General features: G+C 38.8%; 1 pseudogene; it reads right to left on the bottom strand.

The window, feature by feature from the left end:
• Window positions 1–4,741: 4,741 nt before the first annotated feature.
• LOC114902357 lies at window positions 4,742–6,772 on the bottom strand (annotated as a pseudogene).
• Between the last annotated feature and the right edge of the window lie 18,440 nt (window positions 6,773–25,212).

Below are 25,212 nucleotides of genomic sequence, written 5' to 3'. Positions count from 1 at the left end.
ATAAAAGGATGGATTTCGACTTATGTTTCCTAATACTTAAACATCCTCTTTTATGTATCATGAAAATAAACTAAGGATTCTTGGGCCTGTCCTGTAGGTAAAAAATCTTAACAGTGAATACACAGAGGTATAATTCAGTTATCCACAATTTCACAAAATAGATAATAAAATGTGAAGTATGTAAAAAAATTTATCTCAAATATGCAATGCTTTTAGCACACCACTCATCACATAACAGAAATTCAATAAATATTCCTTCTTTCTTTTATTTCTATTTTCCTTCCTCAGATGTTTCTGGTACTAGGAAAGGTCAAGGACACCATTTCAACCCAAAGAATTAAAAAAGAAATTCAACAAACAGGATACGGAAATGACCTGTATTTTTTCACTACCTGGAATAGCTTTGTGCAGACCAATCCTCCCAAGGAAAACAATTAAAAAATCAGATACTCCATTAGGAATATCCATTTGAAGGCATCAGAGAGCTAATAGGGCAGCAGGACTGAGGGGCCAAGATTCTGGAAAGAAGGCATGTGCAGAGAGGTGAGCCCAACATTTAATTTCACTTTTCCTTGAGACATTTTCCAACTCCTAAAATGAAGACACTGAGCAAGTGTTCTAGGAGTTTTATGGGGCTGAGGGATGAAATTGAAGTCAGGCACAATAAAAAGCAGACAAAATAGCCCAGGATGTCAGCTGGAACCCCAAATGGGTTTCATCTTAGGAATAAGAGTGAATCAGAAACCAAATGACTCTCATGAAGATTCAAGCCCTTCTAATCAACTCAATCCCAGGCTGGATTACATTATCTGCCCCTGCCCTTTCAACTAGAAGAAAATTAATCCTCTGGAAGTAACACCGTTTAAAGCCTGAAAGTAGGTCTAAAATTTTTTGCACACAATGTCCTGAATTTAATAAAAAATGGCCAGGCATACCAAAAAACAAAACCAAATGATCAAAAACCAAGCAAAACTGCATATATAGTCAAACAGAAGAAACACAACCTACAGATCTAGATCATGAAGGAATCGGACAGGGACTTTTAAACTACCGTGATTAGTATGTTCAATAACTTTGCTGATAGTATGAATGATTTCAGGAGAACTGAAAATGTTAGAGAAGAATCAAATGGAAGTTCTGGAACTGAAAATTATAATAACAGCAATTAAGACATCTATAGATGGGATTAACAGCTGAAGAGATTAGAAAATAAATCAGAAAAAAAAATTCCTGACTGAAGTACAAGAAGAAAACAAAGATGAGAAATCATAGAAAAAAAATATTTATATATATATATAAAATATAGTGAAAAGATCTAAAGTACATGAAATTGTATTCCAAGATGGAGAGGTAATAGGGAATGAAGCAGAAGCAATATGTGAAGAGATAATAGTGAAAATTTTCCAAAATGGTATGACACCAAGTCACAGATTCATGAAGTACTATAGCGCCCAACTAGGATAACTTCAAAGAAAATCAAATCTTGACACATAAAAGATAAGATGTTGAAAAAGACAAAGAAAAAATCTTAGACAGTTGAGGAAAAAAGAAACTTTTAAAGATGACAGACTTTTGGATAAAATGACAGTGCTTTTATGACTCTTTCTTTACAACTATAAAATCATTTACTTATATTTGTATTTACATAAGACTTTCTAATTAATCAAAACTTTTGGTTATTACCGTGTACAATACCTATGAATTAGAATCATAGCATCTTATAATGGTAAGGAGTTTTAGTAGACATTGATTTTTACTTTCTATTCAAAGCATGAATACTGTTCACATCACCCTTAAAAGATGATCAGTTTTCACCCTCTATCTAGATGTTTCCAGTGACAAGGAACTTTATACATTTTAAGTTGATCCAATACATTGTTGATAGCTCTAGTTATTAGGAAGTTATGCCCTTTATAGAATCCATGTTAAGGAATTTGAATTTTATCCTAAGAGTGAAAGTAAACTACTAGTAGGATTTATGTTTTAAAATATGCACTGAAGTACAAAGAATGAAATAGAGCTTTTAAAAAAATCAGCTAAGAGGCTGTTACAGATACTCAGGGAAAATTTTTTGATGGTGATCTAGACAAAGCTGGCATAGAAATAAAAATTCTAGAAGTTTTTTAGGAGATAAAAAAAAATAGTAGTTATTTGGATTTAGAGGGAAAGGGAGATGAAAAGAATAACACCCAGGTTTCCGAATGGATAGTGAGAACTTTCAATGAAATAAGAGCTCAGAAAGATGAGCAGATTTGGAGATCACATTGCATTTGTGGTGGCTCTAGGGAAGACAAGAAATCCAGACTCAAAACATATATTTTCAGAATTTTAAGAATAAAAATGTAAATGAATCCATAAAAGTGGATGAGATAGCAATTCAATAATAAAAGAACAAACAACCCAACTTTAAAAAGGGCAAAGAATATGAATATACATTTCTCCAAAGATGAAATACAAATGACCAATAATCACACGAAAAGATGTTCAATATCATTAGCCGTCAGGGAAAAGCAAATCAAAATGACAGAGATACTATTTCACACTCACTAGCATGGTTAGAATCAAAAAGACAGAAAAGAACAAGTGTTGGCGGGCTTCCCTGGTGGCGCAGTGGTTGAGGGTCCGCCTGCCGAGGCAGGGGACACGGGTTCGTGCCCCGGTCCTGGAAGATCCCACATACCGCGGAGCAGCTGGTCCCGTGAGCCATGGCCGCTGAGCCTGCGCGTCTGGAGCCTGTGCTCCTCAACGCGAGAGGCCACAACAGTGAGAGGCCCGCGTACCGCAACAAAAAAAAAAAGAAGAAAAGGAAATTTAATTATTCACAGGTAGTTGAGCAATCCTTGTGTATCTTTTCTTAAGAAATTCTGCAAAGCCAATATTAGAACTCTGTAATTTGGTTACCTTGCTTTACAAATTATGTCTCTAATCAATTAATTTTTTTAAATATATTGGATGATGTCAAGAAATATGCCTACTGCTATCAGTATGTGGCAGAATAGAAATTTGTTAAACCTGCTAAAATCTTTGAAGATATCAGCTGAATCTTTTCTTTGATAATTTAATCTACATTATATGTGAATTATTATAAATTTAACATGATTCTGTGACTGCTTCCATCTATTTCATCTGTTTGTTGAGTGTAAGAAATGAAAATATTCCAGAGTAATTTTTTAAGTTTTACCTTAATAAGATTAATTTTAGTAAATATTCCAGGTGTTCAGTGTAAACATTTTAATCCTGATGTACTGTAAGTAAAATGAATCATTTACTCTGGACATGCTAGTCTCTCAGGTAGATAATATAAGATGTTCATATAACAATATCTGTTCAGGAGGGTGAAAACATTCACCTTCTTAGTTGTTGGCACCTCTCTTTGAATTGAATATTAGAAAACATTTTTGGGGTGGAAATATATCTCAGAATTATGTTCTCCTTTACCTGCAGAGTCTGGCTGTAGAAATGTTAATATTTCCATATAGTCCTGGAATAGATATGATTATTTAATGCTATCAAAATCTGTAGTAATGTTTCTGTATGTTAAGTATGATCATTTAAACTACTAGTTTCAGTTTAAAATTTTTTCTATGTCCAATTGTTTCTAAACAATTTTTTTTCACAGCACGATACTTATTCTACCAGTATTTAATGCTATAGGATAAGCAACTAGGCAGTGGTCAGTTCACCAAAATTGAAGTTCAAATTATTTAAGTTTAAAGTATTATAAGAAGAGATCTATATTTATACTGGAGTATTTTTAAATCTTGAATATCCTCAGTCTTAAGGTTTGAGGCAGAAGAAAATTACAGTCAGGAAGAGCATCACTTCCTGTCTGTGCTGCTCCAAGCCCACGTCCAGTGGCTGAGAGCTCAGGGCAGGCTGAGGTGTCCCTCTGAAGTGCCAAGTGGACAGAGGCTCACACACCCAAGCCCTGGGCCTGCTCAGTCACTGGTGTCATGAACCAAGTTGTAATGGCACATGGTCCCACTGTGCCCTTCTCATCGTCTGTAGCTGCTTTTGCAGCTACGTTGGTGGTGGGGAGAAGATGGGTCACAGACACCATGGCCCCAAAACCTGTAACAGTCACCGCCTGGTCCTTTACAGGGAAAGCCGCTGGTGCTGGCCCTGCCCGGAGGACGCAGTGGGCTCTCTTCTCCCTGCGGTGTTCCTGCACAAGCTGGCACACCCCAACCTGCCCGCCCCCCCAGGTGGGGACACCGTCGTCACTTGTTCCATACGGCACAGGTTGACAACTCAGCTGTAGTGTGACGTCACCACGAGGCTAGAATGTCCTTAGAACTCTGACCCTGAATAGCTTCCCTGCACTGATTGACTACTGAACGCTCTGAAATCCCCGGCTCAGGTGTGTGGCCTTTGTCCACAGTCACGTGGAGAGTGCCGCCAGTGGTGGCCCCAGGCAGTCCCGGGAGGTGTTCGCCCTGCACTTGGAGATGCTTTTGTTAACTCTCTCTCTGTTCCCCAAACCAAGCCAAACAACAAAGGAAACGCACATAACTCAAACTTGAAAGGGATAATACGCTACTAGTTCGCACTAAGTTTTCTGGGGGAAAGGGAAATAAATGTATATATAGATGCAATCTATTGTTGCACTTACTGTTAGGGAATGATGAGGGCATCACCTTGTCAGTGTGATGGGACAAGTAGTGCTGATGTCACAGGTGCTCTGACTCAGAACCACACTCACCAGGAACTCTGGGGGTGTCTGTGGGGCTGCGGCATGGTGTCACCCGTCAGTCGCTGCCCAGGCCTGGCTTGCAAACGTGTGGCTCTCCTGCATCAGCTGGGTGAGCTCCCGGATCCTGTAGCGCTCCAGAGGCTGCTTTAGTTCCACCATCTTGCCAGAGAGGCTCTTCACGCTTGTTTGAAGTCCAGTGATCTGCAAGTTCAGCAACTGGAGTGTCAGCATTTCTCGCTTCCTTCTTCATGCGGAACAGAAGAGACTTCCAGCTCCTGCTGTCCTCCAGAGGCCTTTCTAGATGCTGCCTCGGGCAATCCATCTCCTTCCCAGTGTCAGCGAGTTCCTATACCACCTCACTCATTATCACGCCATACTGCTGCTGTAGCTCAGCAAGGTGACTGTGCAAAGATTTCTTTTCCAGAGTCAGGTAGCGAATTTCTTCATTCACAACTGTTGAACAGTCCTGAGTGGCTGTAGATGTGGGGGGGAGTGGGCAGGAGGTGGTGGTTGGCTGTGTTCCAATAAAGCTTTATTTACAAAACAGGTGGTGGGCTGGATTTGGTAGGTGGCCTATAGTTTGCTGCCCTTTGCCCTAAGTGATATAACAACTCCATGGGACAGAGAGGGATGAGGAAACTGGATAGTTAGGACTAGAAAACGAGCTAATGATTTGATAAACTCTGATAAACCAGAACGTTTTGAATTAGGAATTAGGAGACCAGCTTCCAGAGCCTGCTTGGCCATTAAGTTACTATGTGGCCTTAAATAGGTCTTTTAACCCCTCTGGGTCCAGTTTTCTCCACTGGCAACTTGGGCGTTGGATTGGCTGTAAATTCTTGAACAGATGGCAACACGTGTCTTGCCTGGGTGAGGAACACTTCGTCGCTGTGCAGGGGCCGGCAGCCACTCCAGTACCTGCCCATCAGGTTGAGGAGAGCTGCCAGGAGCCTCACCTCCAGGGCGGCCTTCTTCACGGGCAGGCGGCGCAGCCGGGTGCAGGTTGGGACACACCTCGCTCACACCAGGGGGAGGCCTCTGCTCTCACGCTCCAACGAGCTCCACCGTGGGCCAGGGCGCCTCGCTCCAGTCCTCTGAACCATTCCTGCGGCTCAGACCCTCCTTCAGGCAGCTCGGACACTACTGGTCTGAAGGCGCCCGGAACCTCCCGCCTGGCATCCTTCACTTCCTGTACTTTTTTGGTAGTGGGCAAGGGATGTAACACCTTTTGGGTCAACGAATTCGACTCCAAAGAAGGGACTGCGTCCTCAAGGTCTGTGGAGGCTGAGGGAGGGGCGAAGTGCTGGCGGGGCGGGAGCGGGGGACGCTCGCCAACTCGCTGTCCTGCAGCCCCGGCTCTGCACAAACGGCCCTCGCACGCCCGCACGCTCCTCTTCTTCTCGGGGGCCCTGCCACCGGGAGTCCCCACACTGGTGCTGTACTGCCTGAGGACTCGGCAGGGGCTGCGATTCTTGGGAGCTCTGGAAGCAGGCCTCTCACTCCTTCCAGCTGGAGCTCGCGCTCCCCGGAGGTTTGCTCAAGTCCCGCTTGCACTTGGCAATGAGGTTCAGGACCGCCTCGTCATCTGCGTCCATGACCGAGCACTTCTTGGTCGAGCGGGCAGTGCACTTGGCTCTGGAGTGGCGCGGTCTTTCGACGCTGAATACGGCTGGGAAACTCTGCTTTGAAGCCATTGATTCCTCATCGAAGTAAAATGCAGCCGGGACGCTTACTGCTCGCCCCTCCCTCACAGGGCGGTCGTCCAGCACCAACCCCCGCCCCAGCCTCGCTCCCGCGCAGCCTATCCCCGGGCGCATGCGCACGACGAAGAGGCGGGAGTCAGACTCGCTCTTCACCGCCGGGTTCAGCCGGAAGTCAAGGAGCAGAGGCGGAACACTTCCACCGGGGAGGAGGTACGCTGGTAGCAGAGGTTGAGACTCTCCAGAGAGTCAGGCCCTCGATACCCTCCAGACTAACCAAGGAGTTTCGTGAGAGATCTAGAGATCTGAGACCTGTTAAGCTCACCAAAGAATTTCCTAGGTGAGTCATCTTTTCTTGGTAAATTCCAGGAATAGATCATGACCGAAATCAAATGGTGCGCGCCTGCCCGCTGCTGCGCCTCTTAGCAAATAATTTTTAACTTATTGCAATGTTCTGGGCCTCTGTTTGTTATTAAATAGTGATTTTTATTACCAGTTTTCTAAACAAATGTAGCAAGTTTATCATACTTGGGGCCAAAGAAATATCATTACTTATTTTTACTTCTAAGTTAATTTTGGTTTCATATTTTAGTTTGGTTCCTTGTCTTTAGAGTGACAGCTAATGATTGATGCATGTAAGTTCAGAGAAATATGTGGAGGTGACTAAAAGGATTCAGTAAGGAACATTTAGGACAAAATGTGAATTAAGCAGAAATACAGCAGAAGGGCTTCTGTGGTTTTATTTTGTCTTGCCTTGTTTTTAAGTGTATTTTTTATTTTGTTTGGGGATGAAAGGGAGGCAATTATTTATATGGAAGGAAGTTAGATATCTATCCTTTGGGATTGATAAGTATCAGGTTTCAAAAATTGCTGTGTAGAGTTTAGTAGTGATACTTAACTTTGCTTTGAAAATTAGTCTGACAAGCCTTGAGCTTTGGTCATATAAGTGCCCATGCACAAAATTGGCTTAACGGATCTGCGTATTCAAAATATGCAGCCACAAATTTATTCTCTGAGAAATCTTACGGGGAGTTAGCTCTATTATTCCAGATGCCTTATATTCTCAGACAAGTGCTTTAAAATACTTGGAATTATTTCAAGATGTTTGACGCTAATGTAAGTAAAAACAGCTAAAGGCCATTTTAAATGGCAAATTCTAGTTACATATATAGAATCTTAAAGTCTGTTTGTATCCGTAACAGTGTTAGACCAGGATTTGTTTTCTGCCTCCCCAATGTTATAAATGTTCACTTTTGCTTTTATGAACTGTATTACTCTAAAATCAATAGATTTTGCCTAGTTGATTAGATAAATGGAACCAATTAAACAATTAATTTTTTAAAGTGTTAGGGTGAACTCAAAAGTGTGTTTTTGTGGAATTTTCATCTGTAGTTGGAACATTTTTATAGAACTATCAAGGATATGTAATACTCTATATTTTTTTAGCTTACCAACCTCTTAAAGTACAACAGTATATCTTGGAGAACTATGGCAGGAAAGAAGATCATTTTTTGATCTTACTCCATATTCTTACTTCCAAGCATTTTGAATGGAGATTCACTGAGCCATTGCCGGAAGACTGAGCACAGCTGCTTGCTGTGGCACTATTGCAGATTTTCAGAGAGATTTGTGTAGAAGTGAATGTAACGGAGAATAAGGGCTGTCACTGTAGCCGTACGTGTATGCAGTGGATGATAGGAACAAAGTAAGATGTTTACGATACTGCCCCCACTCTTTGGTGAGACTTGGGGTGTTTTTGGTGTTGAGATACTCTTACTTCCCATACAGGTTTTGGGATCATGGTGCAAGTCAGTAATAGGGTTCCAAATTGCTTCTCTTTATATGGACCATTTAAGAGCTTCTAAATGAAGGTTAAGTCTCAACAGTGTTTTTTAAGTACGCTTCTAGTTTGTCTTCTGGCTTGCTGAGATGCCTGTTACCTTTTTATGTTAAGCAAAGGAAATTGAATGGTTTAGCTAATAATTCAACTGATAGGATACCCAATTTGTAAATATGAAAATGGCTGTTAGAAGTGGTGTTCATATACGTTCAGTGGTAGTCCATGGATCACAGTGGATGCTTTAACAAGCAAAATTCAACAATTTTTTTTTCCCTCTTTTTACCTTATATGCTTGTCTGCTCTTACCTGACCAGTGGTATATATTTTTTTCTCCTAATCCCATGCTTCCACCATTTTCTGTTGGAAAATCAAAGAGATGTGGTAGTAAATGATCATCTGAGATCAATATGAGTACAAAACTCATCAACTAGGATGTATATAAAACAATGTAAATAAAAATTTGTAAATTAGCGTGAATTTTATCTTACATAGGAGAGTGTGATAAGAGTGTATATCGTTTCTCATTCTCTTTCCTTTGGTAGAAATTTGTGTGTCAGGAAATGATCTAGCTCTTTGGTTTTGGGCTAGAAATAGTCAGCAGAGCTGACTGCATAGTGGGATAACAGAGGAACTGGAAATAGGATTTATCAGTTATGTTAATGACAGTTCTTATTTATATAGCCTTTCAGTGCCTGATATGACTTTAATTCTTTAGTTGGACATTAGTTTTTTTAAGTTTAGATTCTTGGAAGCAGTAAGTTAATACACTGTTATATTAACAGAACTCCATTGTTTGATTCTAAGTCAAAAAGGTTAAAAATATGACTTATTGATTGTAAACTGAAGTCTTGCCCTTTCCTATTTTCAGGGTTATTATTAACCTTTTCCTACCAAAAAAGAAGAAAAAGCCCTGAAATTGTATATATCTCAATGTGACTCTAAACCCCATGTGTATGAGATATGATAAATAATAGCTCTTAGTTCAATTTAAGCATATCTCAGTTGGCTTCTGTAAATAAAGTTGTTCATTATGGATTGTAAAAGATAGAAAAGACATAAGTAATCTTTTAATTACAGCTATTTCCATTTTTGCTCTACTAAAACATTTATCTTAACTTCATTTCAACTTCATAAATGTGTGTTAATAAGCCTTCCAGATTTAAAGAAAAGTTTCCCCAAATATTCTGAATTAAAAGTCAGAAACCTCCACTTTTTAAATTACAGACATTTCTTTTAGATTACACACAAGGCCCTGTACCATTTTATGAATTCCTTACTTTATAATGTAAACAAGAATACTATCTAATAGTTTGCTTTTCTGCTTTAAATTGCTTTTAGTAAGCATTTTATATTACATTCAAAAGTGATACAGACTTAATATTAATCAGTCATTCAGTTGATAGAGAAAGTTAACAATGTTTTATGCTAGGAGGAAAGTTTCGTCATTGGCAGCAACTTGTACCACTCCACAGAAAAGGAGGCAAGTGCTGGTAATTATTATGCACAGAGAAAAAAGAGTTAGAAATATTTGGTAAAGCAGCTTTATCTTTATTTTCGAATAGATTTACTCTGATTTTTCGTCTTCAGCCCATTAGATTTTAGAATGGAGTTTGGCTGGGCACATATTAAGAAAGTATGTTTTATTTGTTTTGTTTTTGTTTTTTTAAAGAAGACGTTCATTATATTGAACCAGTTTTTTCTTTTTTTCTTTTCTGTTGCATACCACTTTTGTGATTATAATGTTATTTCTTGGTTTTGATATCTTTGGACAGAAAAGTATATCCATTATCTTAAATTAATTTTTTCTTATCTTTGAAGCTCAGTCTATAAATGTGTTATTAAAAAAGAAATTACTTGGGTTTTCATTACTTAAATACTTGAAAACTGAAATTAATAACATATAAAATGAATTAGATTTTTCTGAATGGCTTTTTTTACATGAAAAATTTTCATTTCTGGATCATCTATAGAAAACCTACAGCCAATGTCATACTTAGTAGTGAGATACTGAGTAATTTCTCCCTGAGATAGAAGCAGGGCAGGAATGCCCACTCTTTCTACCTCCACTCCACATTATACTGGTTGTCCTAACCTTTCCAGTAAGGCAAGAAAAAGACATAAATTCATAAACATGCAAAAGGAAGAAATAAAACTCTCTATTTTCAGATTACTTAATTGCTTGCATAAAAAATGATAAGAAATATAAAAATAACTACTAGAATTAATCAATCCTAGCACAGCCCAAGATACAAGATTATTTTACAAAAGTCAGCAAAAATGTCCTGTATTATCTGCATAAAGCAGTTATCAGTTTTGCGTTGAAGAGTTTTTATCAAGCCCCAAGCCTTATTATTAGGTGGATATTATATTCAAATTCACATCATATTCACATATGAACAATTATTCACATATGAACAAAAACACATTATTAATTAGGTTTGAGTTTTGAAATAAATGGACAGGTAAGGAAAATCGATAGAGATAAGGTAGCTGGGTCCAGACTGCAATTGCTTAATGCAGAGACGTACTCAGATGCTACCTCTCAGAAATATTTACAATATTTTTTTTTTCTTTAGAGTTTTGAAAGTACACTTCAAGAAAGGCCTTCTGATATCTATTCCCAATCCTTACTTAGCTACACGATTACAACCAAAACTGGGAATAGAATTCTACTCTACAGGAAATAAGCTATCCTACAATAAAGATCTTAATAAACTGCACTTCATAATTTTCCTTAGTATTCTAAATAGCATGTTTACATCTGTGTTACCATGCATGCATCACATGGTTCTTTTATTTTGCTGGTCACGGTGTTGTATTTTGTACTCTGTATTTTGGCTGTATTTACCTGAGGCACATTTCTAGCTGATTTCTTATTGAGAGAGAGCACAGCTACCCTTTGGAGCTGGTCTGAACCATTGCTTCCATTTCCTCATCCTGCAAATTAGCGTTCTTTTCTAGAGCTCATGAAAGTCTTAGCTCTTCTGGGAGCCTTGGACTTCAAGGTCAGAGATTTACCCCACTGTCTGAACAGGAAGTGAAGAGATTGTCTCGGCCCAGATAGAGTCTGACCTGAATTTGCTCCTCACAGGCTCGCAATTTACACTTGTTCCCCCTGAGTTTGCTTTCTCCTGAGTTTTCCATTTATCTAGAAAGAACTTCCTGTGGCCTAACCTATTAAACACTAGATGGGCTGAGGACTATGTGCTCCAATCAAAAGAGGCATTCAATAAATATTTGTTTAATACAGCCTATTCAACAAATTATCTTAGAAGTTCCAACTTCTTACCCCACTGGAGAGTCTAACACTTGAGAAATAACTGCTGCTAGGAAACTTTTAAAAGCAAAGAAGAAACCAAATTCCATATTAAATTTTAAATGTTTAATATTTAATAATATTTCTTATCCAGGTGCTATACTGTATAATAACGGCATATAGTTCCCCACCACAAGAAATAGGTGTGAAACATAAGATAACTTGATTATCTCAGTTCTCCTTTTATCCTTATAGTTTTATGATTATATAATATTCGCCGTTTTAATTTCACATACATTATCACCTCTTTCAATTCTAATCATGAATAAACATATTTCAAGGTGTACCATAGAATGTAGGACAAACTTTAATAGGCTATTATGAGGTATATATATATATACACACACACACACATACACACTTGACATTGCATTGTATATCTCTACTTTCAAACTTTTTGGTATTAACATTACTTTCTTTTTCTTAGTTAGGGACTATTTTCTTACTATCAACAGAACTAAATGAATTAAGTTCAAGTGAAAGAAAAAAATGTAAGAATGTCTCATAAAACTCAATGGTAGGAGACACAGTCAGGTCTCAAAAAGAACTGGAACCAGGGACTGAAAGTCAGTAAATGAGGTTATTTGCTCCCTCTCTTCTGTTGTTGGAGGGTGGTAGAATTAAAATGGAAAAAAGGGGGGCAATTGAGAAAAATAGGAAATTCCTTTTTATATCAGCTAAATGTTTATCCTCTAAACCAGGGTTTCTCACCCTCAGCACCGTTGGCACTTTGAGCTCAGGAACCCTTTGTAGTGGGAGGCCGTCCTGTGCATTGGAGGATGTTTAGCAGCGTCCTGGACCTTTACACTAGATGCCAGTAGCATCCTCACTCATCCCTTCCTCCCCACCCATGTGGCAACTGACAATATCTCCAGACACTACCAAATGTCCCACTGGAGGAAGACTGTCCCTGCTTGAGAACCACTGCTCTAAACTTACCCTGAAAGCACTTTTAAATAAATTATAAATAATTTAAATAGAATCACATATGTGTACGTATGTAAGCAGGCATGTATGTATTAGAATTATCTCAGAGAACCTTAGGCCAGTAGATCTAATAAACTAAACCAGTAGTTCTCAAAATTTTCCCTCAAATTATATTTTATTTATTCATTTGTTTATTTATATTCCCATCTCTCCCTTCCACAATTAGATCCCCACATCCCTGTGTCTCATGGTAAATCACAAAAAGATATTCCATTACAACCGATAAACAGCTGGACTATCACCATGACTCTTGTTTTGATCAATTCTAATGTGATAGTAAAAGAAATTATACACACAGTAAGCACAGAAAATATTTTAACTTGTTTTAGTCAGTTGCATCGGTTTCTACCAGCACCTTAATAAAAGTGTTTTTAAAATTACTAAGTTGAAAGATTTCACATCATGTACTATGAAACTTTGATTGTGATTTGTTTCAGGTAGTAAATTGAAAGCTAAAGTACTTGTGAGGTGGGATGTGGGGACCCAAGTGCTTGAATAATCAGCCACTGAATCATACATACAAGCTTCTCTTTCTAGGAAAAGGCAATAAATAAAAGCTAGAGAAACATAACCATACATTCATAAATATTGTGTACATTCTCTGTGTTCTGTTCTCTTCCCTGTGAATTGTAAAATTTGTTTTCAGGAACCCAGATTGTATGAACATAATCACACCCTTTAGACTAAGAGATTTGTGAGGACATAGAAAAACATTTCAGCAGCTCTGGAGGAAAAAATCCGGAAATTTAGGGCTCTGTCCTCTGCCCAGGAAGCTGGCAAACCCCACACAAAAGAGAGGCAGCAAATTGCAAAGAGTAATTCTGCTCCTATAAAATTTGTGCTTGAGTTGACCCTGCTCCGTACTTTCCCCACACCTCTGCCCACTCTGTATGTAACCCCAGCTTGTGATTGAATCCTGCTGTTTATTTTAACTTGGAAATTTCCAATATCGATTTCTTGGTTGACCTGCTTCTCCATTCTTCAGCCCACAACTTAGCTTCTTAGCTCACAGTCATTCTTTCAAGAAGTGCTCTCTATTATCTCAAACGGTGGGGATCCAATGAAAAAGGGAAGGATGGTCTACATGGGAAGGTGAACATTGAATAATTACAATATGGAGTGATGAGTACTGTGAAAAGGAAATTATGGGGGAGTCTTCTGGGTTGAACTATACCCCCAAAAAAGATATATTGAAGTTCTAACCCCCAGTACCTGTGAATGCCACTTTATTTGGAAATAGAGTCTTTGCAGATGCAATCAAGTTAAGCTGAGGTCATGAAGGTGGGCCCTAATCCAATATGATTGGTATCCTTGTAAGAAAAGGAAAATGCCATATGAACACAGAGACACAGAGAGAAGGCCACGTGATGACAGAGGCAGAGATTAGAGTGATGCGGCTACAAGCCAAGGAATGCCAACTATGCTGGCCACTTCCAGAAGCTAGGAAGAGGCCAGGAAGGTTTCTACCCAGAGTCTAGAGAGAGCATGGCCCTGCTGACATCTTGATTTTGGACTTCTAGCCTCCAGAACTGTGAGAAAATAAATTTCTGTTGTTTTAAGTCACGCAGTTTGTCGTACGTGGTTATGGCAGCTCTAGGAAACTGGAACAGGGGGTTATAGGAGCATAGAGCAGTGGGGGTGAATCTAATCTGAAATTCAGGCAAAACTCCCAAGGAATTTGTATTTAAGCTAAAATCTGAAGGTTGAGTAAGAATCTACTAGCAAAGAAGAGGAGGGGGAAACACCTCAGACAAAGGGAATGGTGTATGGAAAGGCCTGAAGGCAAGAAAAACAAGATCTCATTAAACAACTGAAAAAAGTTCAACTTGGCTAATGGCCAAGTGTGACTGGAAGGGTGAACAGAGAACAGTCTGGAAATATGCACTGGATCCAAGTCAGGGAAGGCTCTGAATGACATGTTAAGGAATATTCACCTTATCCTGAAGACGATGGAAAGTCATTGAAAATATTTGAGTAGAGAAGCAGTATCCTCAGGAATCATGTTTGATTTAATAAAACACTGCAGCTACAGCATGAAGAATGGACTCGATGGGGGCAAGACTGCAGGAGAGGAGGACAGTTCAAGAGCTACTGCATGTGAGATGCTGCTAGCCCTAGCTAGGGTGGTAGCTGTAGGATGGAAATAAATGGACAAGTATAAAGAATTAAGAAGTATTTCGAGAACTGAATCAATAAGGGTTGATGATTGACTGGACATGGAAATGAAGAAAAGGGAAGAGGACAGAGGACTTACTGATGAGTCCAAACTTTCTGCTTGGTTAAGACAGTGGATGGTGGTGCCATTTACTGAGAAAGAATACAAAAGGGGAAGCATAATGTCCTTATTGACTTTGATGTGTCCATAATGGCAGTTAGATGAATTGGGCTCAGGAAAGAGGATTAGGATGGAAATATAGATTTGGGACTCATTAGTATATAGCTGAGAACTGAACCTATGCTATAGGATAAAGTAGACTAGAAAGAAGACATAAAATGAGAAGAAAAGAAAACCAAGGATAGACACAGAAGACACCAACTTTTAATGGCGTGCACATAAAGACGAAACTGAAAAAGAGCTAATAGTGGATAGTCAGGGTAAGGGGAGAAGAGGTTAGAAAGTGATGTCCTAGAAGACAGAGGAGCATTTCCAGAATGATTCACAGTGTCAAATAAGTAAGATCAAGATTGTCAAAGTCACTAAAATTGTCAACATGGAGCTAGAGAGAGGCAGAGTGGAGGCTAAGATTTCAGTGGGTTAAGGAAAGAATCAGGGAGGAGAAGTGAAATGCACTAATTCTTTTTAAAAACTTGGGAGGGAAAAGAAAGCTACAGATGGAGCTTAGCTCAAGAGAGATGCAGGACTGATGTACATTTTTAATATAAAAGAGACTGTAGAATCTTTGCTGGTAGGAAGGAGAGAACAATACTGAGGGAGCATCAGTGATGCAGGAGATAGAAGAGAGAAGTGATGGGTTTTGGAGGAAAGTTTCAGAGAAGAGAGAGTTTGGATTTTAGACCATATACAGGAGAGTCATATCATCATCTGAGGAGAGGAAAGGAGATGAGGGAGGTAAGGGAGTTTTTAGGTGAGGGTTTCCGATATACAATAGGGAGAAATGTCGATTGGGAGAGTTCCAGCTTGATGGCCTTAGTTTTCTCTGTTGAGAGTAGGAGGAACGGCGATTGGAAAACTGAAAAGAGTGGTTGAATTTGGAAATGACAGCTCTATAGAATCAGAAGGTGTCATCGAAGTTACATAAAAAGATGAGAGACTTTGAGAGCAAGTAGTTTTAAAAGTTACCCCAACAGCACCAATAGTAAAATATCCAGACATTACCCTACTAGGAGGAAAAAACTAATGTCTATTGTGTACGTACTACATACTCCAGGATGTTTAGATATTATCTCATGTAATCCTCATAACAACACTAATTAATTAGGTATTAAATTATTATTCCCACTTTACAACAGAGGAGACAGAATCTCAGAGCCATTAGTATTGGATGACAGGTGATCAGGTAAAAAAACATTGCAGGCTAAAAAGTTAGTGACATTTGTTATTATTCTGTACAAGCAGTTGGTGAAACTGTCATCTACAGTATTTAAGGTGGCATGCCACCCATACCCATGAAAACCGTGCATTCCATGAGAAGAGGTTAGGAAAAGCCAGCAGGTCAGTGTGAGGTTTCTGTTGCTTTCAGAAAGACTCTGTGGGGCTTCCCTGGTGGCGCAGTGGTTGAGAGTCCACCTGCCAATGCAGGGGACAGGGGTTCGTGCCCCGGTCCAGGAAGATCCCGCATGCCACGGAGCGGCTGGGCCCGTGAACCATGGCTGCTGAGCCTGTGCGTCCGGAGCCTGTGCTCTGCAATGGGAGAGGCCACAACAGTGAGAGGCCCGCGTACCGCAGAAAAAAAAAAAAAATTGTCAATCACTATGTTGTACACCTAAAACTTATGTAATATTGTACATCAACTATACCTCAATTAAATTTTTTTAATTTTTAAAGAAATTTTAAAATAATGATCAAATTGCACATGATTTGGAAGGAGACTTTTTATAAGTAAATAAACGTATTGTAGACTTTATGATCCACAACAAAGAGCCTCAAAGAAAAATAGCTTGGTCTCTTTGAGTATTGCATGAAAGCATTTTTGTTCAAAGTTTCTCCCCATAAAATAAAACACGAGTTTATTTTTTTTACCATAGTTTATTTTTTTAAACCATGCAGTTGCACACATAAAAATAGAAAGCCAGTTTGAGCATGCAATAACCTAAGAAAGTTCTGGTACAAGAAAATAATCACACTTCACAAAGATGATTAATGAAAGGAGAAAACATTTTTGAAAGAAAAGAAATACTATGAATGATGGTCTTTTAATATTCTCTACTAGTAAATCAATACTTGCTATACTTGGGGAGTGTGTGATTTAGATCACATTGTTGTGTATCTCTTGCTTTTCATTTTCCAGTTGCTAAATATCCAGATTTCCACACACATCAATTTAAGAAATGTTTTATTGCTTGAAAAGAGAATTTATTGCTTGAAGGAGTCAAGGCTGTTCTTGTCTTGCATTATGCAAGCAGGCTCTTAAATAATCACTCCAGGGATAAATTTAAAATGAAACTTTATAACCTCAGGATTAAGTCTTAAATTCCATTTACATATATATAGATAATAAATAGATAATTATAAATAAATAGTTTGTGTGTCTACACACATATATATGTGTGTTTTAGTTTACGATATATAATGTACATAGAACTCAAGAAAGAAAAATATTTTGACTCATTTGGAATGGCTGGTTACAATGTATCTATATTCTTGAAGATGAGATAAAATACTTCAGTTTCAAATTCAGGTTCTGTGTTTATTGAAAACTCTCTTGTCCCAGGTATCATGCTAGACCTTTAAATACCTTACTTCTCACCTAATCTCCACAATCATGAGATAGATATTATTCCTCATTTTATGGATAAAGAAGGTAAACCTTGATGACATTGAGTGAAATGGTTATTATTACTAAAGTTATTAGCACTTGAACATTCAAAGGGAGTCACGTGGAAAGATAAGAAAATCACAAAATCCTAATCCTTCTGGAATTGTCACCTTTAAAATTATCCTTAAATGTATTGATCTAGTCTTTGTTCAAAAATTACATGTTTCTCTGGAATGAGAAAACATTTAATTTATAAGAAAAATTATAGGCTAACATCTGGAGGCTGATGTTTATACACAATACAGGCATAAAACAGATCCTTTAGTAAGAGGACGGCAAAGAGCACAAATGCCTGAATGATGCTATTGCCACTTTCAGGACCCAGCGATCACAGTGGGTTGGATGACCTGTCTATAGTCTAGAATGACTGGAGCCACTGAAGACAATATTTTTAATAGAAAAATTATCTACAGATTGCATTCTGACTGACCTTCAAATTAATCGAGCTGCTGGGCATTTTGCTCATCATTCTTCATCAGGACCCAGACACACTGGGTTGTCTCCATGTATGACAATGACTCAGACTCTTCTAAAGTCATCTATAGAAAGTAGGAATGAATATGTGTATATCCATCTGCACAGTTTCTCTCAGCCTAAATTGATGAGAAACTGGCAGAGAAATAAAATATATGTAAGAAGCACAGAATGGATATCAAACCCTGGCTTCATTAACAGGAGACAATATAGTAAAATATGCAAAATAGACCTGGTGCTTTAACCTAGTCAGGTTTCCAGAGGCCAGTGCCCTTGCAATAGCACAAAGCTAGAAAGTCAGTAGCAATGTGATTTCAGCCCACTGATAAAAGCTCAAGCCAACATTAAAGGTAAGGGATAACTGATTAAGTGATCAAGCATCACAGTGTTTTGTCATTAGCTGTGTTATTAAAAGTAGGACATGCAGGTAGAATGTTCTGCTTTTGCTTTTGTTTCTTGACAATCACTTGAGAAAGTGAATACAAGAAGGTATTGTTATGCAGTGTGGCATAATCAGAGGTCTCTTTGGGGCTCCAGATCATTGTTAGTGACACTGTCAGTTTCCAGTTCTTGGGTTTTAACTGTCTTCTTTTTTCTACCTCTCTGTCTATTTTCTATATCCTCATTTTCTCCCTCACTTGCTCTTACTTTCTTCAGCCCAGCTGGTAGAATGAGCTCTCGATGTGCATTTTGTTCCTTCTGTTCTTGGTTTTGTTCCCTGGTTCTTGGTTCTCCTTCCAGCCCCGTCGATACTCCACCTGTGATTTTGTTTACATTACTCAATCCTACTTATGCCTGATTTTCCATTCTGCAAAATGGTTTGTAGGAAATAGAGCATCCTTTGGTGTATTTATTAAAAAGTGTTTGTATAAAGCTAACAATTCTATAATTAAAGTAATCCTTACATCCTATAATAAACAGCTATCTGACCTTAGCCATATCTATTAAATATGCTGAGGAAGGTGTGCAATTTATTATTTTTAGAAGTAAAAATTCTCTGAAACAATGCATTGTTATGATGTTTAAAAAAGCCAAGAACATACTTCTCGGGCTGGTGAGTGCCGGTCGGAGGATATGGGGAGGGGGAAGGGTGAGCTGTGACAAAGCGAGAGAGAGGCATGGACATGTATACACTACAAAACTTAAGGTAGATAGCTAATGGGAAGCAGCCACATAACACAGGGGTATCAGCTCGGTGCTTTGTGACCGCCTGGAGGGGTGGGATAGGGAGGGTGGGAGGGAGGAAGATGCAAGAGGGAAGAGATATGGGAACATATGTATATGTATAACTGATTCACTTTGTTATATAGCAGAAACTAACACACCATTGTAAAGCAATTATACCCCAATAAAGATGTTAAAAAAAAAAAAGCCAAGAACATTAGAAAACTCTACTAGAAAATAAAGTCCTAGGAAAGGAAAATTGAACTCCCTTTGAGATTGGTAGTAAAATGTTTCACTTGCACGGTGCTCTTCAAGCAGCTGGACATCCTGTATTTAGGAATCAGGGAAGACACTAAGCCGTACTCAGGGCAGGCCCTTGGGAGAGCTGGCAGTATTACAGCTGGAAGCTTCTCTGCTCCAGAGTGCCAACTGAGTTACTCAGTTGAAAAAGTGACGGTAGACTAAAAATGGCCTTTGGTCTCTGCTTCCTGTGATGAGAGAAAAGTGGAATATGCACCAGTTGGCAAGGAATTGGGGGAAAAGAAAATGGGTTTCTTGAGACAATGACTTTCTAGGTTTTTTAAATGACTGGATATAACTACTGGAGCTAAATGACTATTTGGGGGAAGACTTGTAACAGATTACCATTAATATTCCATTGCGTGTGTATAAATTATGTTTTGTTTATCCATTCCCCTGTTGATGGATACTTGGGTTGTTTCCACCTTTTAGCTATTGTGAATAATGCTGTAATGAACACTGGCGTACACGTGTCTGTTCAAATCCCTGCTTTCAATTCCTTTGGGTATATACTTAAGTGTGAAATTGCTGGGTCTCATATGCTTGTTTTATGTTTACCTTTTTTTAACAACTACCAAACTGTCTTCCATAGCAGCTGCAGAAATTTCTCTTTTAATATTCTGATAATTGCATTACAATATAATTGGTTTTTACCTAATCCTGTGTATTTTCTTGTATGCATTTGGAGACATTGTTCTAAGGAGGGCCGCAGAGGTTTCCCCAGATTGCCAAAGGGCCTCTGTGGCCCCAAAATGTCCAGAACCTCTGCACAATGCCTTCTCTTTCATCTAAGGCAAAATAATTTAAATCTATAAAATCCTGGCAGGTGTTCGGTGTCAGGAACTAAAATGAATAATAATTACAAAAATAGTGATTTTGCATTATCTTGCAAGTTCAGTACAGATCATCTAGACTAATAGCATTAAAAAAATGTTTCCAGAACCAAATTTTCCTGTTTGGTAACATAATAAGCATCTTTACAAACAAACATATGCTGAGAAAACATAATATGCAATTCAGTGGGTAAATATAAATTCAGGCCTTTAAATATACCAGAGCGTAAGGGCCAGTTAAATGAATATACTTTGCAAAGCCAGGAAGTGCCTGAAATGTGGATGATTTAATCAATCAGTTCTATTCGAGTTCTAAAAAGAGAGCAGAAAATATGGAGCTTTTCAACAATTTGCATCTCTTGTGTAGAACTGCAGTCAATGTAAAACATTATGAAACATTCGTTCATGATGTGCAACCATCACCCTGTAACCATTAAACAGTATCTTAGTGTTAGCGTTACTGCCTATTCTCTATAGGTTTCATCTAACTTCTGTGTTTAAATGAGAAAACTTCTCTAACCACTTCCTTAATTTCAGTGTTCAGGATTCAGAATATGATTGTCATCAAGTATGGGAAGAAACACGTAGCTAGAACTTGGACTCAAATTTCAGAGCAGGCACAGTCCTGTTCTGACTTGACTATAACATTGTTCATTCAATTAACAAGTTTATTGAGTACCTGCTGTATTCCAGGCACATTGGGATAAGACCAAAAAAAAAAAAAAAGACATAGTCCCTGCTTACAAAGAACTTACAGTCTAATGGGGGTAAGTTAAAAGGCTGGGTAAATGCTATATTAAAAGTGAGCTTAGACTATTTACAATAACCAAGACATGGAAAAAACCCAAAGGGCCCATCAACAGATGATTGGTTTAATAAGATGTGGTGTGTGTATATATATATATAATGGAATATTACTCAGCCATAAAAAAGAATGAAATGTTGCCATTTGCAGCAGTATGGATGGACCTAGAGATTATCATACTAAGCGAATGTCAGACAAAGATAAATGTTATATATATATATCACTTATATGTGTGGAATCTAAAAAACAATACAAATGAATCTATATATGAAACAGAAACAGACTCACAGATATAGAAAACAAACTTATGGTTACCAAGAAGGAGAAGGCAGGGGGATAAATTAGGAGTATGAGATTAACAGTTAAAAACTACTATACATACAACAGATATGCAACAAGGATTCACTGTATGGCACAGGGAACAGTATTCAATATTTGTAATGACGTATAACAGAAAACAATCTGAAATATACACACACACATATATATATACTCTGTGTATATATATAACTGAAAAAATGTTTAATTTAAAGAAGATTTTTTTTTTTTTTTTTAAGAGTCAGCTTAGGGCTTCCCTGGTGGCACAGTGGTTGAGAGTCTGCCTGCCAATGCAGGGGACATGGGTTCATGCCCTGGTCCGGAAAGATCCCACATGCCACGGAGCGGCTGGGCCTGTGAGCCATGGCCGCTGAGCCTGCGCGTCCGGAGCCTGTGCTCCGCAATGGGAGAGGCCACAAAAGTGAGAGGCCCGCGCCCCGCAAAAAAAAAAAAAAAAGAGTCAGCTTAGGTTGACAAGTAGGTGAGGCATCTTATCCAGTGGGAGGGCTCAAGGAAGGCTTCTCAAGAAAGTGACATCTCAGCTGAGCCCTGAATGAGGAGAAGTTAGCCAGGTGAAGGAAAAAGAAAAAGAACAGTGGAGAGGCATAAAGGAAGAAAGAGCTGAGGAAATCTGGAGAGCTTCTGAGTTCACTCTGACCGAATAGACCAGCATACAGAAGCTGCAGCAGGAGCTGAAGCAGTGAGCAGGCTCCAGACCATGAAGGAGGCTCTAAAGGTGTCGATGGACTTCATCCTGAGAGCGATGAAGAAAGGGTACAGGTGCAGAGAGGGTGGTGACATGATCACCGTGTGCTCTGCACACCTACCTTTGCAGTGCAGAGACTAAATTGCAGGTAAAGACAAAATTGGAAAGGGGGAGATTGCAGGTAAGTAAGTGAAAAATGATGTTGGTCTAAACTTATGTGGTGGCAATAAAGGTGGAGAGAAGTGGATAGACTTTTTTTTAACTTGTAGGAACTAGAATGAACAGTTCTTGAATTTGAGGGAATAAAAAGAGGAAGAGTGATGCCCATTAAATCAGACAGAGAAAGACAAATATGTACGATATCACTTATATGTGGAATCTAAAAAATACAACAAACTTGTGAATATAACAAAAAAGAAGCAAACTCGGGACTTCCCTTGTGGTCCAGTGGTAAAGAATCTGCCTTATGATGCAGGGGACGTGGGTTCGATCCCTGGTCAGGGAACTAAGATCCCACGTGTCGCAGGCAAATATAAATAAATAAATAATAAATCTTAAAAAAAAAAAGATACTTAAAAATAAAAAAAGACGCAAACTCACAGATACAGAGAACAAACTAGTGGTTACCAGTGGAGAGTGGGAGGGGGGAGAGGTAATTTACAGTAGGGGATTAAGAGGTACAACTATAAATAAGATACAAGGATATATTGTACAACATGGGGAATATAGCCAATATTTTATAATAACTATAAATAGAGTATAACCTTTAAAAATTGTGAATCGCTATACTGTACACCTGTAACATATAATATTGTACAGCAACTATCCTTCAAGAAAAATTTTTTAAATTTTTTTAAATAAAAAAATTTCTTAAATTTAAAAAAAATAGTGATGCCCAGGTTTCTGGCATGGGTAACTGGGTGACATGATGGCGAGGAATAATGAGTTCTTGGAAAATGTTGAACGTGAAGTTCTCATTCCAGACCCAGTGCTTGCCAGCCCTGTGGCTTTGAGAAAATCATGTAACCATTTTGACCCTCATTCTGAGATGCTGACTCCTGCCTGGTTCATAGAGTGTGAGGAGTCTCCAATAAAATTATCTATGTGGAAGCTCTTTATAAACTGTCAACCATTGTACAACTGGAAAGTACTGTGATTGATATTGATGCTCCAGTAACCGATTAAGACTGTATTCATTATCATCATTGCTATGGTGAATTATCTTCTGGAGACAGGCTTAGTGAGAAAGTATGAGCCTGGGAATCAGGAAACCTGAGTGTGAGTCCAGCTGTGCTGCCGACCAGCTCTGTGTGGTGCAGGGCTGGTCCTCCACTGATGTATGAATAGGTTGAACGGCTCATCTGGAAAGGCCCTTCCAGCCCTAAAAGTCTAAGAATGCTATCAACCATTCTATGAAATTTTCTTGAATATTTAGCATGAGCCCAGTAGGTCTAACTGGATTTTTTTTTTTTTTGCGGTATGTGGGCCTCTCACTGTTGGGGCCTCTCGCGTTGCGGAGCACAGGCTCCAGACGCACAGGCTCAGCGGCCATGGCTCACGGGCCTAGCCGCTCCGCGGCATGTGGGATATTCCCGGACCGGGGCATGAACCCGTGTCCCCTGCATTGGCAGGCAGACCCTCAATCACTGCGCCACCAGGGAAGCCCTGGATTATTTTTATAAAAACATCTCAAGAAGAATTTTCAGTATAAGCCTACTTTATGGAAAAACGGCTTAAGCTGTTGAGAAACCATTAGTATACAAACAAGTACATAATGTGACTAATATGTTACTTGATAAATGCAAGTGTGTTGCAGAAACAGTATAATTGAGTATAACTAAAGGATGGTATTGAATAAAATGTGATACATTTGCTGCAATGAACTGTCAAAAAGTAGTTCTTGTTCAATTTCATTTGGTGGATGTGAATACATAAAGCTTGGTTTTTCCTTGTGCTTTTAATTGCAGAAAGCAGAAAGTTTGTAAAGCCCTAAACAATTCCCTTCTAGTTCATTTTATGTTCTCTATTGTGGAATATAAATAATCAGCCACTCCTGGGGCTTCACCTTCCTCTTAGTTTTTGTTTTGTTTTGTTTTTTACAAAATCTATTTATTTACAATTACAAATGCAATTTCATGTAATGTTTACAATGTAATGTGTGAAAATGTACAATATTTTAAATCTTATTATATTAAATTATTAATAGTTTACTTATTAATATATAGTGCTCATTTATTATTTATATTATATTATGGTAACATATTAATAAATTAATAGGATTTACATAATTAACGTATACAACTCAGTGGTTTTTAGTATATTCACAGTATATGCAGCCATCACCACAAATTTTAAAACATTTTCATCCCCCCAGAAAGAAACTCATACCTATTAGCCGTCACTTTCTTTTTTTCCTCTGTTTTGGCCACACCATGTGGCTTGTGGGATCTTAGTTCCCTGACCAGGGATCAAACCCAGGCCCTCAGCAGTGAGAGCTCGGAGTCCTAACCACTGGACCACCTGGGAATTCCCAGCAGTCACTTTCATTTCCTCCTACCCCACCTCCTCACTCTAGGCCCAGGCAACCACTAATCTACTTTCCATCTCTATAAATTTGCCTATTAAGGACCCTTCATATAAATGGAGTCATATACTATGTGGTCTTTTGTCGGGCTTCTGCCACTTAACATAGTGTTTTCAAGGCTCTTCCAGGTTGTAGTATGTATCAGTATTTCATTGCCTTTTTTTTTTTTTAATCTTTATTGGAGTATAATTGCTTTACAATGGTGGTGTGTTAGTTTCTGCTTCATAACGAAGTGAATCAGTTATACATATACGTATGTTCCCATATCTCTTCCCTCTTGCTTCTCCCTCCCTCCCACCCTCCCTATCACAACCCTCTAGGTGGTCACAAAGCACCGAGCTGATCTCCCCTGTGCTATGCGGCTGCTTCCCACTAGCTATCTACCTTACCTTTGGTAGTGTATATATGTCCATGCCCCTCTCTTGCTTTGTCACAGCTTACCCTTCCCCCTCCCCATATCCTCAAGCCCATTCTCTAGTAGGTCTGTGTCTTTAT

The sequence above is a fragment of the Monodon monoceros genome, unplaced genomic scaffold, assembly GCF_005190385.1.
Source record: "Monodon monoceros isolate NGI ecotype Baffin Bay Population unplaced genomic scaffold, NGI_Narwhal_1 Super_Scaffold_20, whole genome shotgun sequence".
Classification (NCBI taxonomy): Eukaryota; Metazoa; Chordata; class Mammalia; order Artiodactyla; family Monodontidae; genus Monodon; species Monodon monoceros.
The sequence above is the reverse complement of the archived record's forward strand: the minus strand, read 5'-3'. Positions and strand labels throughout refer to the sequence as shown.